The sequence below is a fragment of the Oncorhynchus tshawytscha genome, unplaced genomic scaffold (genome assembly GCF_018296145.1).
Source record: "Oncorhynchus tshawytscha isolate Ot180627B unplaced genomic scaffold, Otsh_v2.0 Un_contig_3890_pilon_pilon, whole genome shotgun sequence".
NCBI lineage: Eukaryota > Metazoa > Chordata > Actinopteri > Salmoniformes > Salmonidae > Oncorhynchus > Oncorhynchus tshawytscha.
In genome coordinates this window covers 57,501-68,739 of record NW_024609449.1, presented here as the reverse complement: position 1 = coordinate 68,739, position 11,239 = coordinate 57,501, and the positions used below count along the sequence as shown (strand labels likewise).

The 11,239-nt window shown below is 47.6% G+C and overlaps 1 pseudogene; it reads right to left on the bottom strand.

Moving 5' to 3' along the window:
- Positions 1 to 387: 387 nt before the first annotated feature.
- Positions 388 to 11,239, bottom strand: part of LOC121844814 — a 49,104-nt pseudogene continuing 38,252 nt past the window's right edge.

The window sequence follows — 11,239 nt, the reverse complement described above, 5'->3', positions numbered from 1 at the left end:
ATATTTACATGACAAACACACACACAGTTATCATTCAGACCTTTCCAAATCCACAGCGCTAACAAGATGTAGGAAAGTCCCAAAGCGGACCCTATGCCCTTGATAGTGCACTACTATACCCAGGGCCCTATGGGACTCTGGTCAAAAGTAGTGCACTACTTTATAGGGAATAGGGTTTTCCCTTCATAGTGCACTACTATATAACCACTACTATATAAACCCTATTCCCGATATAGTGCACTACTTTAGACCAGAGTCCCATAGGGCCCTGGGTATAAAGTAGTGCACTACTTTTGACCAGTCCCATAGGGCCCTGGGTATAAAGTAGTGCACTATGAAGGGAAAACCCTATTCCCTTCATAGTGCACTACTTTATACCCAGGGCCCTATGGGACTCTGGTCAAAAGTAGTGCACCACTTTATACCCAGGGCCCTATGGGACTCTGGTCAAAAGTAGTGCACTATATAGGGAATAGGGTTTTCCCTTCATAGGGAAGGGATGCACATCCTAAGTTTAAAGGGGTCCAAGAAGAGAGCCAGGGTTCTGTCTCCGGTCGCCACGGTGATAAGACCAGGTAGGTGGCGGTCAAACCGTTTAGGGGTTTGTTCTTCAGAACGTCAGAGAAGAGGTGTTGTACAGTTCGCTTTTTTGGGGGGTAGTTGTCTGAGAGGTTAGGGGTCACTTCCTGGCTTTGCCCTTGCCTTTGCCCTTTCCCTTCCCAGAATCCCCGGCTGTTGTCTTCTCCTTCTTGGGCTCCTTGGAGGGCTTGGCCTTCTTCAACTGTGAAGAGGAGAGTGGAGGGAGAAACAGGGGAGAAATGGGGGAGATGGGAGGAAGAAATGGGGGAGATGGGAGGAAGAAACAGGGGGAGATGGGAGGAAGAAACAGGGGGAGATGGGAGGAAGAAACAGGGGGAGATGGGAGGAAGAAACAGGGGGAGATGGGAGGGAGGGAGAGGAAGAGAGAGAGAAAAGTAAAGTTATTACCCGATTTAAAAAAATCACCAGCGCTATATTCAGGCCAAGGAATGGATTGTCCATCTTTCTGAACGAGAATGTGTGTGTGTGTGTGTACACACTATACAGTAGGTACAGGTAACTGCCAAAATAAAGGAAACCCCAACGTAATGTAAACACCAAGATAAAGGAAACCCCAACATAATGTAAACACCAAGATAAAGGAAACACCGACATAATGTAAACACCAAGATAAAGGAAACCCCAACGTATAGTGTGTTAATCGGGAGTTGGGTCACCAGCAGCCAGAACAGCTTCAATGAACCTCGACATGGATTCTACAAGGGTCTGGAACTCTACTGGAGGGATGTGACCTCGTTCTTCCACCAGAAAATTCCATGTTTTTGGGTGAAGACGCCACCTCAGGCTCAGCTCCAGAATCTCCCAGAAGTATTCAGTTGGGTGGAGATCTGGTGACTGGCCAGGGCCCACGGTTTACACCTTCCTCAAACACCATTCAGAGACCACTGGTAGAGACCACTGGTGTCCTGTGGGATGGGGTTGTTATCCTGGAAGAGACCACTGGTGTCCTGTGGGATGGGGTTGTTATCCTGGAAGAGACCACTGTCCTGTGGGATGGGGTTGTTATCCTGGAAGAGACCACTGGTGTCCTGTGGGATGGGGTTGTTATCCTGGAAGAGACCACTGGTGTCCTGTGGGATGGGGTTGTTATCCTGGAAGAGACCACTGGTGTCCTGTGGGATGGGGTTGTTATCCTGGAAGAGACCACTGGTGTCCTGTGGGATGGGGTTGTTATCCTGGAAGAGACCACTGGTGTCCTGTGGGATGGGGTTGTTATCCTGGAAGAGACCACTGGTGTCCTGTGGGATGGGGTTGTTATCCTGGAAGAGACCACTGGTGTCCTGTGGGATGGGGTTGTTATCCTGGAAGAGACCACTGGTGTCCTGTGGGATGGGGTTGTTATCCTGGTAGAGACCACTGGTGTCCTGTGGGATGGGGTTGTTATCCTGGAAGAGACCACTGGTGTCCTGTGGGATGGGGTTGTTATCCTGGAAGAGACCACTGGTGTCCTGTGGGATGGGGGCGTTATCCTGGAAGAGACCACTGGTGTCCTGTGGGATGGGGTTGTTACCCTGGAAGAGACCACTGGTGTCCTGTGAGATGGGTTGTTACCCTGGAAGAGACCACTGGTGTCCTGTGGGATGGGGTTGTTATCCTGGTAGAGACCACTGGTGTCCTGTGGGATGGGGGCGTTATCCTGGAAGAGACCACTGGTGTCCTGTGGGATGGGGGCGTTATCCTGGAAGAGACCACTGGTGTCCTGTGGGATGGGGGTTATCCTGGAAGAGACGTTATCCTGGAAGAGACCACTGGTGTCCTGTGGGATGGGGTTGTTATCCTGGAAGAGACCACTGGTGTCCTGTGGGATGGGGTTGTTATCCTGGAAGAGACCACTGGTGTCCTGTGGGATGGGGGTTATCCTGGAAGAGACCACTGGTGTCCTGTGGGATCCTGGAAGAGACCACTGGTGTCCTGTGGGATGGGGTTGTTATCCTGGAAGAGACCACTGGTGTCCTGTGGGATGGGGGGTCCTGTGGGATGTTATCCTGGAAGAGACCACTGGTGTCCTGTGGGATGGGGGGCGTTATCCTGGAAGAGACCACTGGTGTCCTGTGGGATGGGGGCGTTATCCTGGAAGAGACCACTCCCATCTGAAATGATTCACTATATGATTCACTATAGGTTGAAGATGATCACTCAGAATGGCTGGGTATATCCTGGCGTTTTCCTTGCCCTCTAAAAGGCTTGAAGTGGACCTAAACCACGCCAGCAAAACGCATCATCACAGAGCTGCCAGAACCAATTTATGTACTTATCAAGAGAACATCCCTGGTCATCCCTACTGCCTCTGATCTGGAGGACTCACTAAACAGAGAACATCCCTGGTTATCCCTACTGCCTCTGATCTGGAGGACTCACTAAACAGAGAACATCCCTGGTCATCCCTACTGCCTCTGATCTGGAGGACTCACTAAACAGAGAACATCCCTGGTCATCCCTACTGCCTCTGATCTGGAGGACTCACTAAACAGAGAACATCCCTGGTTATCTCTACTGCCTCTGATCTGGAGGACTCACTAAACAGAGAACATCCCTGGTCATCCCTACTGCCTCTGATCTGGAGGACTCACTAAACAGAGAACATCCCTGGTTATCTCTACTGCCTCTGATCTGGAGGACACACTAAACAGAGAACATCCCTGGTCATCCCTACTGCCTCTGATCTGGAGGACTCACTAAACAGAGAACATCCCTACTGCCTCTGATCTGGAGAACTCACTAAACAGAGAACATCCCTGGTCATCCCTACTGCCTCTGGTCTGGAGGACTCACTAAACAGAGAACATCCCTGGTCATCCCTACTGCCTCTGATCTGGAGGACTCACTAAACAGAGAACATCCCTGGTCATCCCTACTGCCTCTGATCTGGAGGACTCACTAAACAGAGAACATCCCTGGTCATCCCTACTGCCTCTGATCTGGACGACTCACTAAACAGAGAACATCCCTGGTCATCCCTACTGCCTCTGATCTGGACGACTCACTAAACAGAGAACATCCCTGGTCATCCCTACTGCCTCTGATCTGGAGGACTCACTAAACACATATGCTTCATTTCAATGTCTGAGTGTTGGAGTGTGCCCTGGGTATATAATGTAAATGATGTCTGAGTGTTGGAGTGTGGCCCCTGGGTATATAATGTAAATGATGTCTGAGTGTTGGAGTGTGGCCCCTGGGTATATAATGTAAATAATGTCTGAGTGTGCCCTGGGTATATAATGTAAATAATGTCTGAGTGTTGGAGTGTGCCCTGGGTATATAATGTAAATAATGTCTGAGTGTGCCCTGGGTATATAATGTCTGAGTGTTGGAGTGTGCCCTGGGTATATAATGTAAATAATGTCTGAGTGTGCCCTGGGTATATAATGTAAATAATGTCTGAGTGTTGGGTGTGCCCTGGGTATATAATGTCTGAGTGTGCCCTGGGTATATAATGTAAATAATGTCTGAGTGTGCCCTGGGTATATAATGTAAATAATGTCTGAGTGTGCCCTGGGTATATAATGTAAATAATGTCTGAGTGTGCCCTGGGTATATAATGTAAATAATGTCTGAGTGTGCCCTGGGTATATAATGTAAATAATGTCTGAGTGTGCCCTGGGTATCCGTAAATTAAAAAAAACAAGAAAATAGTGCCGTCTGGTATGCCAAATATAAGACATTTGAAATGAACACTATTTATTTTACTCAAGTAGTATTTTACTGGGTGACTTTCACTTTTACTTGAGTCATTTTCTGTTAAAAAGGTATCTTTACTTTTACTCAAATATGACAATAGGTTACTGTGTGTATGTGGAGCCCCAGAGAGTTACATGGGCAGCCGTAACCTTTTCTTAAAGGAGAAGTGCACTTCCTGATTCGGCCTAATTTTTCACCAACACTCATTAAGAAATGCTAGTGGCCGTGACTGAAGGCAAAGAAACGAGTCGTCTATGGGGGTGTGGTTTGATGTGGGTGTGTCTTTGTTCGTCCAATCACAGCAAACAAGGGTTAATATAAAGTAGAGAGGAAGGGGTGAATAGAAAGTCAAGCCAGCCCTGACCTTGTGTTTAGCCAAGCTGACAGCAGCTACCTAGCATAGCTTGTCCCTGACCTTGTGTTTAGCCAAGCTGACAGCAGCTAGCTAGCATAGCTTGTCCCTGACCTTGTGTTTAGCCAAGCTGACAGCAGCTACCTAGCATAGCTTGGCCCTGACCTTGTGTTTAGCCAAGCTGACAGCAGCTACCTAGCATAGCTTGGCCCTGACCTTGTGTTTAGCCAAGCTGACAGCAGCTAGCTAGCATAGCTTGGCCCTGACCATGTGTTTAGCCAAGCTGACAGCAGCTACCTAGCATAACTTGTCCCTGACCTTGTGTTTAGCCAAGCTGACAGCAGCTACCTAGCATAGCTTGTCCCTGACCTTGTGTTTAGCCAAGCTGACAGCAGCTAGCTAGCATAGCTTGTCCCTGACCTTGTGTTTAGCCAAGCTGACAGCAGCTACCTAGCATAGCTTGGCCCTGACCTTGTGTTTAGCCAAGCTGACAGCAGATAGCTAGCATAGCTTGGCCCTGACCATGTGTTTAGCCAAGCTGACAGCAGCTACCTAGCATAACTTGTCCCTGACCTTGTGTTTAGCCAAGCTGACAGCAGCTACCTAGCATAGCTTGTCCCTGACCTTGCGTTTAGCCAAGCTGACAGCAGCTACCTAGCATAGCTTGTCCCTGACCTTGTGTTTAGCCAAGCTGACAGCAGCTAGCTAGCATAGCTTGTCCCTGACCTTGCGTTAAACTATGCTAGCATAGCATGCAAAGCAAACTTGCCCAGTCTTTTCCCAGACAACACAGTGCTAGCTAGCATAGCTTGTCCCTGACCTTGTGTTAAACTATGCTAGCATAGCATGCAAAGCAAACTCGCCCAGTCTTTTCCCAGACAACACAGTGCTAGCTAGCATAGCTTGTCCCTGACCTTGTGTTAAACTATGCTAGCATAGCATGCAAAGCAAACTCGCCCAGTCTTTTCCCAGACAACACAGTGCTACCTAGCATAGCTTGGCCCTGACCTTGTGTTAAACTATGCTAGCATAGCATGCAGAGCAAACTCGCCCAGTCTTTACCCAGACAACACAGTGCTACCTAGCATAGCTTGTCCCTAACCTTGCGTTAAACTATGCTAGCATAGCATGCAAAGCAAACTCGCCCAGTCTTTTCCCAGACAACACAGTGCTATCACGTGTTAACAGGTAAGGCGTGATTGTAATCAAAACAAAACAAGTCACTCATCAAGTCTCTGCTAGGTAAAGCCCCGCCCCTATCTCAGCTCGCTGGTCACCATAGCAACACACACCCGTAGCACGCGCTCAAACAGGTTTTATCTCAAAGCCAATTCCTCCTTTGTTCGCCTTTCCTTCCAGTTCTCTGCTGCCGCTGACTGGAACAAACAGGCAAAAATCACTGAAGTTGGAGACTCACATCTCCCTCACGTAGCTGCACCAGCTGTCAGAGCAGCTCACAGATCACTGCACCTGTTCATAGCCCATCTATAAATAGCCCATCTATCTATCTACCTCATCCCCATACTGTATATATCTTGATCCTTTGCACCCCAGTATCTCTACCTGCACATCTACCACTCCAGTGTTTAATTGCTATATTATAATATAACCATGGCCTATTTATTGCCTTAACTCCCTTATTTGACCTAATTTGCACACACTATTTTTTTATTTTATTTTACCTTTATTTAACTAGGCAAATCAGTTAATTAAGAACAAATTCTTATTTACAATGATGGCCTAGGAACAGTGGGTTAACTGGTCTAGGAACAGTGGGTTAACTGGCCTAGGAACAGTGGGTTAACTGGCCTAGGAACAGTGGGTTAACTGGTCTAGGAACAGTGGGTTAACTGGTCTAGGAACAGTGGGTTAACTGGTCTAGGAACAGTGGGTTAACTGGTCTAGGAACAGTGGGTTAACTGGTCTAGGAACAGTGGGTTAACTGGTCTAGGAACAGTGGGTTAACTGGCCTAGGAACAGTGGGTTAACTGGCCTAGGAACAGTGGGTTAACTGGCCTAGGAACAGTGGGTTAACTGGCCTAGGAACAGTGGGTTAACTGGTCTAGGAACAGTGGGGTTAACTGGTCTAGGAACAGTGGGTTAACTGGTCTAGGAACAGTGGGCAGAACGACAGAATTGCACCTTGTCAGCTCGGGGTTTGAACTTGCAACCTTCCGGTTACTAGTCCAACCACTCTAACCACCTAACCACTAGGCTACCCTGCCGCCCCAGGTATATAGACATTGTTTTCTTTTGTTCTATTGTGTTATTGACTGTATGTTTGTTTACTCCATGTGTAACTCTGTGTTGTTGTTTACTCCATGTGTAACTCTGTTGTTGTTGTTTATTCCATGTGTAACTCTGTGTTGTTGTTTACTCCATGTGTAACTCTGTGTTGTTGTTTACTCCATGTGTCACTCTGTGTTGTTGTTTATTCCATGTGTCACTCTGTGTTGTTGTTTACTCCATGTGTAACTCTGTGTTGTTGTTTACTCCATGTGTAACTCTGTGTTGTCGTTTACTCCATGTGTAACTCTGTGTTGTCGTTTACTCCATGTGTAACTCTGTGTTGTTGTTTATTCCATGTGTAACTCTGTGTTGTTGTTTACTCCATGTGTAACTCTGTGTTGTTGTTTACTCCATGTGTCACTCTGTGTTGTTGTTTACTCCATGTGTAACTCTGTGTTGTTGTTTATTCCATGTGTAACTCTGTGTTGTTGTTTACTCCATGTGTAACTCTGTGTTGTTGTTTACTCCATGTGTAACTCTGTGTTGTTGTTTGTGTCACACTGCTTTGCTTCATCTTGGCCAGGTCACAGTTGTAAATGAGAACTTGTTCTCAACTAGCCTACCTGGTTAAATAAAGGTGTTCTCAACTGGCCTACCTGGTTAAATAAAGGTGTTCTCAACTAGCCTACCTGGTTAAATAAAGGTGTTCTCAACTGGCCTACCTGGTTAAATAAAGGTGTTCTCAACTGGCCTACCTGGTTAAATAAAGGTGTTCTCAACTGGCCTACCTGGTTAAATAAAGGTGTTCTCAACTAGCCTACCTGGTTAAATAAAGGTGTTCTCAACTAGCCTACCTGGTTGAATAAAGGTGTTCTCAACTAGCCTACCTGGTTGAATAAAGGTGTTCTCAACTAGCCTACCTGGTTGAATAAAGGTGTTCTCAACTAGCCTACCTGGTTAAATAAAGGTGTTCTCAACTAGCCTACCTGGTTAAATAAAGGTGTTCTCAACTAGCCTACCTGGTTGAATAAAGGTGTTCTCAACTAGCCTACCTGGTTAAATAAAGGTGTTCTCAACTAGCCTACCTGGTTAAATAAAGGTGTTCTCAACTAGCCTACCTGGTTAAATAAAGGTGTCCTCAACTAGCCTACCTGGTTAAATAAAGGTGTTCTCAACTAGCCTACCTGGTTAAATAAAGGTGTTCTCAACTAGCCTACCTGGTTAAATAAAGGTGTTCTCAACTGGCCTACCTGGTTAAATAAAGGTGTTCTCAACTGGCCTACCTGGTTAAATAAAGGTGTTCTCAACTGGCCTACCTGGTTAAATAAAGGTGTTCTCAACTGGCCTACCTGGTTAAATAAAGGTGTTCTCAACTGGCCTACCTGGTTAAATAAAGGTGTTCTCAACTGGCCTACCTGGTTAAATAAAGGTGTTCTCAACTAGCCTACCTGGTTAAATAAAGGTGTTCTCAACTGGCCTACCTGGTTAAATAAAGGTGTTCTCAACTAGCCTACCTGGTTAAATAAAGGTGTTCTCAACTAGCCTACCTGGTTAAATAAAGGTGTTCTCAACTAGCCTACCTGGTTAAATAAAGGTGTTCTCAACTAGCCTACCTGGTTAAATACAGGTGTTCTCAACTAGCCTACCTGGTTAAATACAGGTGTTCTCAACTGGCCTACCTGGTTAAATAAAGGTGTTCTCAACTAGCCTACCTGGTTAAATAAAGGTGTTCTCAACTAGCCTACCTGGTTAAATACAGGTGTTCTCAACTAGCCTACCTGGTTAAATACAGGTGTTCTCAACTGGCCTACCTGGTTAAATAAAGGTGTTCTCAACTAGCCTACCTGGTTAAATAAAGGTGAAATAAAAAAAAAAAAACAAACCCTCAAGTCACGACAGCCACTTACCAAACTCGGGTTGTGGACGAGACTAGACTTTATAACCAAAATGATCCTATTTACACGTTGTAGTAAATTTTGACGCCCTAGAATGAATGTTTCTGACTCATATCGACGCCACAGTAGGCCATATGAATGTTTCTGACTCATATCGATGCCACTGTAGGCCATATGAATGTTTCTGACTCATATCGACGCCACAGTAGGCTATATGAATGTTTCTGACTCTTATCGATGACACAGTAGACAGTCTATAACCAACAGAGAAGATGACAGCTGACCGATCAATAATTCATCATTTCTTCTCCAATAAATTGAAACAAATAAAAATGGTAAATTATTTCAGAAAAGTGTGGGGGGGTCGAGAAGTGCGTTTCCTCCTTACTTTGATCATGGCGTCAGCTGCAACACCTTCTTCCTCCTCTTCCTCAGGCTGTTCCTCTTGCCCCTCTCCTCCCGGTTCTGCCTCCAACCCCGCCACGACGGCCCTTCTTGATTGGTTGGAGTGAGTACGGTGTCAGGTGGGTCTCCCGGTTATAGGCCCTCGTGAACGCTGATTTCACCTGAGCACAGATCAGATTAACACGATTATTACAATCACAGATTAGATTAACAATAACACCATTATTACAACCAGTCTGACACCATTATTACAATCACAGATCAGATTAACAATAACACCATTATTACAATCACAGATTAGATTAACAATAACACCATTATTACAATCACAGATTAGAGTAACACCATTATTACAATCACAGATTAGATTAACAACACCATTATTACAACCAGTCTGACACCATTATTACAATCACAGATTAGATTAACAATAACACCATTATTACAATCAGATTAACACCATTATTACACCCGTCCCCGTCCTCTGACCTTGGGGTCTAGTTTAGCGTAGGGGTCGGGCTGCCCCCAGAGGCTGATCTCCATGAGGCTGTCCACATCCTCTCTGACCAGGTGGTAGTCGTCTAACAGCTGGACGGCCTGACCCGGCCCCCTCCGCCCCCTGCCTCTGAAGAGGACACAACAGGGCCATGCGGAGGTACGGGAGGTAGTCCAGGCTCACTGCCTGTCTGCTACTTAATGTCCTGGAGGAGAGAGGAGGGAGGGAGGAGAGAGGGTGGAGGGGAGAGAGAGAGTGAGGGGAGGGGAAAGAGAGAGTGAGGGGAGGGGAAAGAGAGAGTGAGGGGAGGGGAAAGAGAGAGTGAGGGGAGGGGAAAGAGAGAGAGGGAGGAGGAGTGGAGAGGTAGAAGGGGAGAGAGTGAGGGAGGAGGAGTGGAGAGGTAGAAGGGGGAGAGAGTGAGGGAGGAGGAGTGGAGAGGTAGAAGGGGGAGAGAGTGAGGGAGGAGGGGAGAGGGAGGAGGGGGAGAGTGAGGGAGAAGGGGAGAGAGTGAGGGAGGAGGGGAGAGAGTGAGGGAGGAGGGGAGAGAGTGAGGGAGGAGGGGAGAGGAGTGAGGGAGGAGGGGGAGAGTGAGGGAGAAGGGGAGAGAGTGAGGGAGGAGGGGAGAGAGTGAGGGAGGAGGGGAGAGAGTGAGGGAGGAGGGGAGAGGAGTGAGGGAGGAGGGGAGAGGAGTGAGGGGAGAGGAGTGAGGGAGGAGGGGAGAGGAGTGAGGGAGGAGGGAGAGGAGTGGAGAGGTAGAAGGGGAGAGAGTGAGGGAGGAGGGGAGAGGAGTGGAGAGGGAGGAGGGGGAGAGTGAGGGAGGAGGGGAGAGAGTGAGTGAGGGAGGAGGGGAGAGAGTGAGGGAGGAGGGGAGAGAGTGAGGGAGGAGGGGAGAGAGTGAGGGAGGAGGGGAGAGGAGTGAGGGAGGAGGGGAGAGAGAGTGAGGGAGGAGGGGAGAGAGTGAGGGAGGAGGGGAGAGAGTGAGGGAGGACGGGAGAGGAGTGAGGGAGGAGGGGGAGAGGAGTGAGGGAGGAGGGGAGAGGAGTGGAGAGGTAGAAGGGGGAGAGAGTGAGGGAGGAGGGGAGAGGTAGAAGGGGGAGAGAGTGAGGGAGGAGGGGAGAGAGTGAGGGAATATGTTCAATAGAAAACTTGTTGCAGAACATTAAGTAACTAATGAATACACCCCAGATCAGACTGCCGGTGTGTACCAGTTACAACTAATGAATACACCCCAGATCAGACTGCCGGTGTGTACCAGTTACAACTAATGAATACACCCCAGATCAGACTGCCGGTGTGTACCAGTTACAACTAATGAATACACCCCAGATCAGACTGCCGGTGTGTACCAGTTACAACTAATGAATACACCCCAGATCAGACTGCCGGTGTGTATCAGTTACAACTAATGAATACACCCCAGATCAGACTGCCGGTGTGTACCAGTTACAACTAATGAATACACCCCATATCAGACTGCCGGTGTGTACCAGTTACAACTAATGAATACACCCCAGATCAGACTGCCGGTGTGTACCAGTTACAACTAATGAATACACCCCAGATCAGACTGCCGGTGTGTACCAG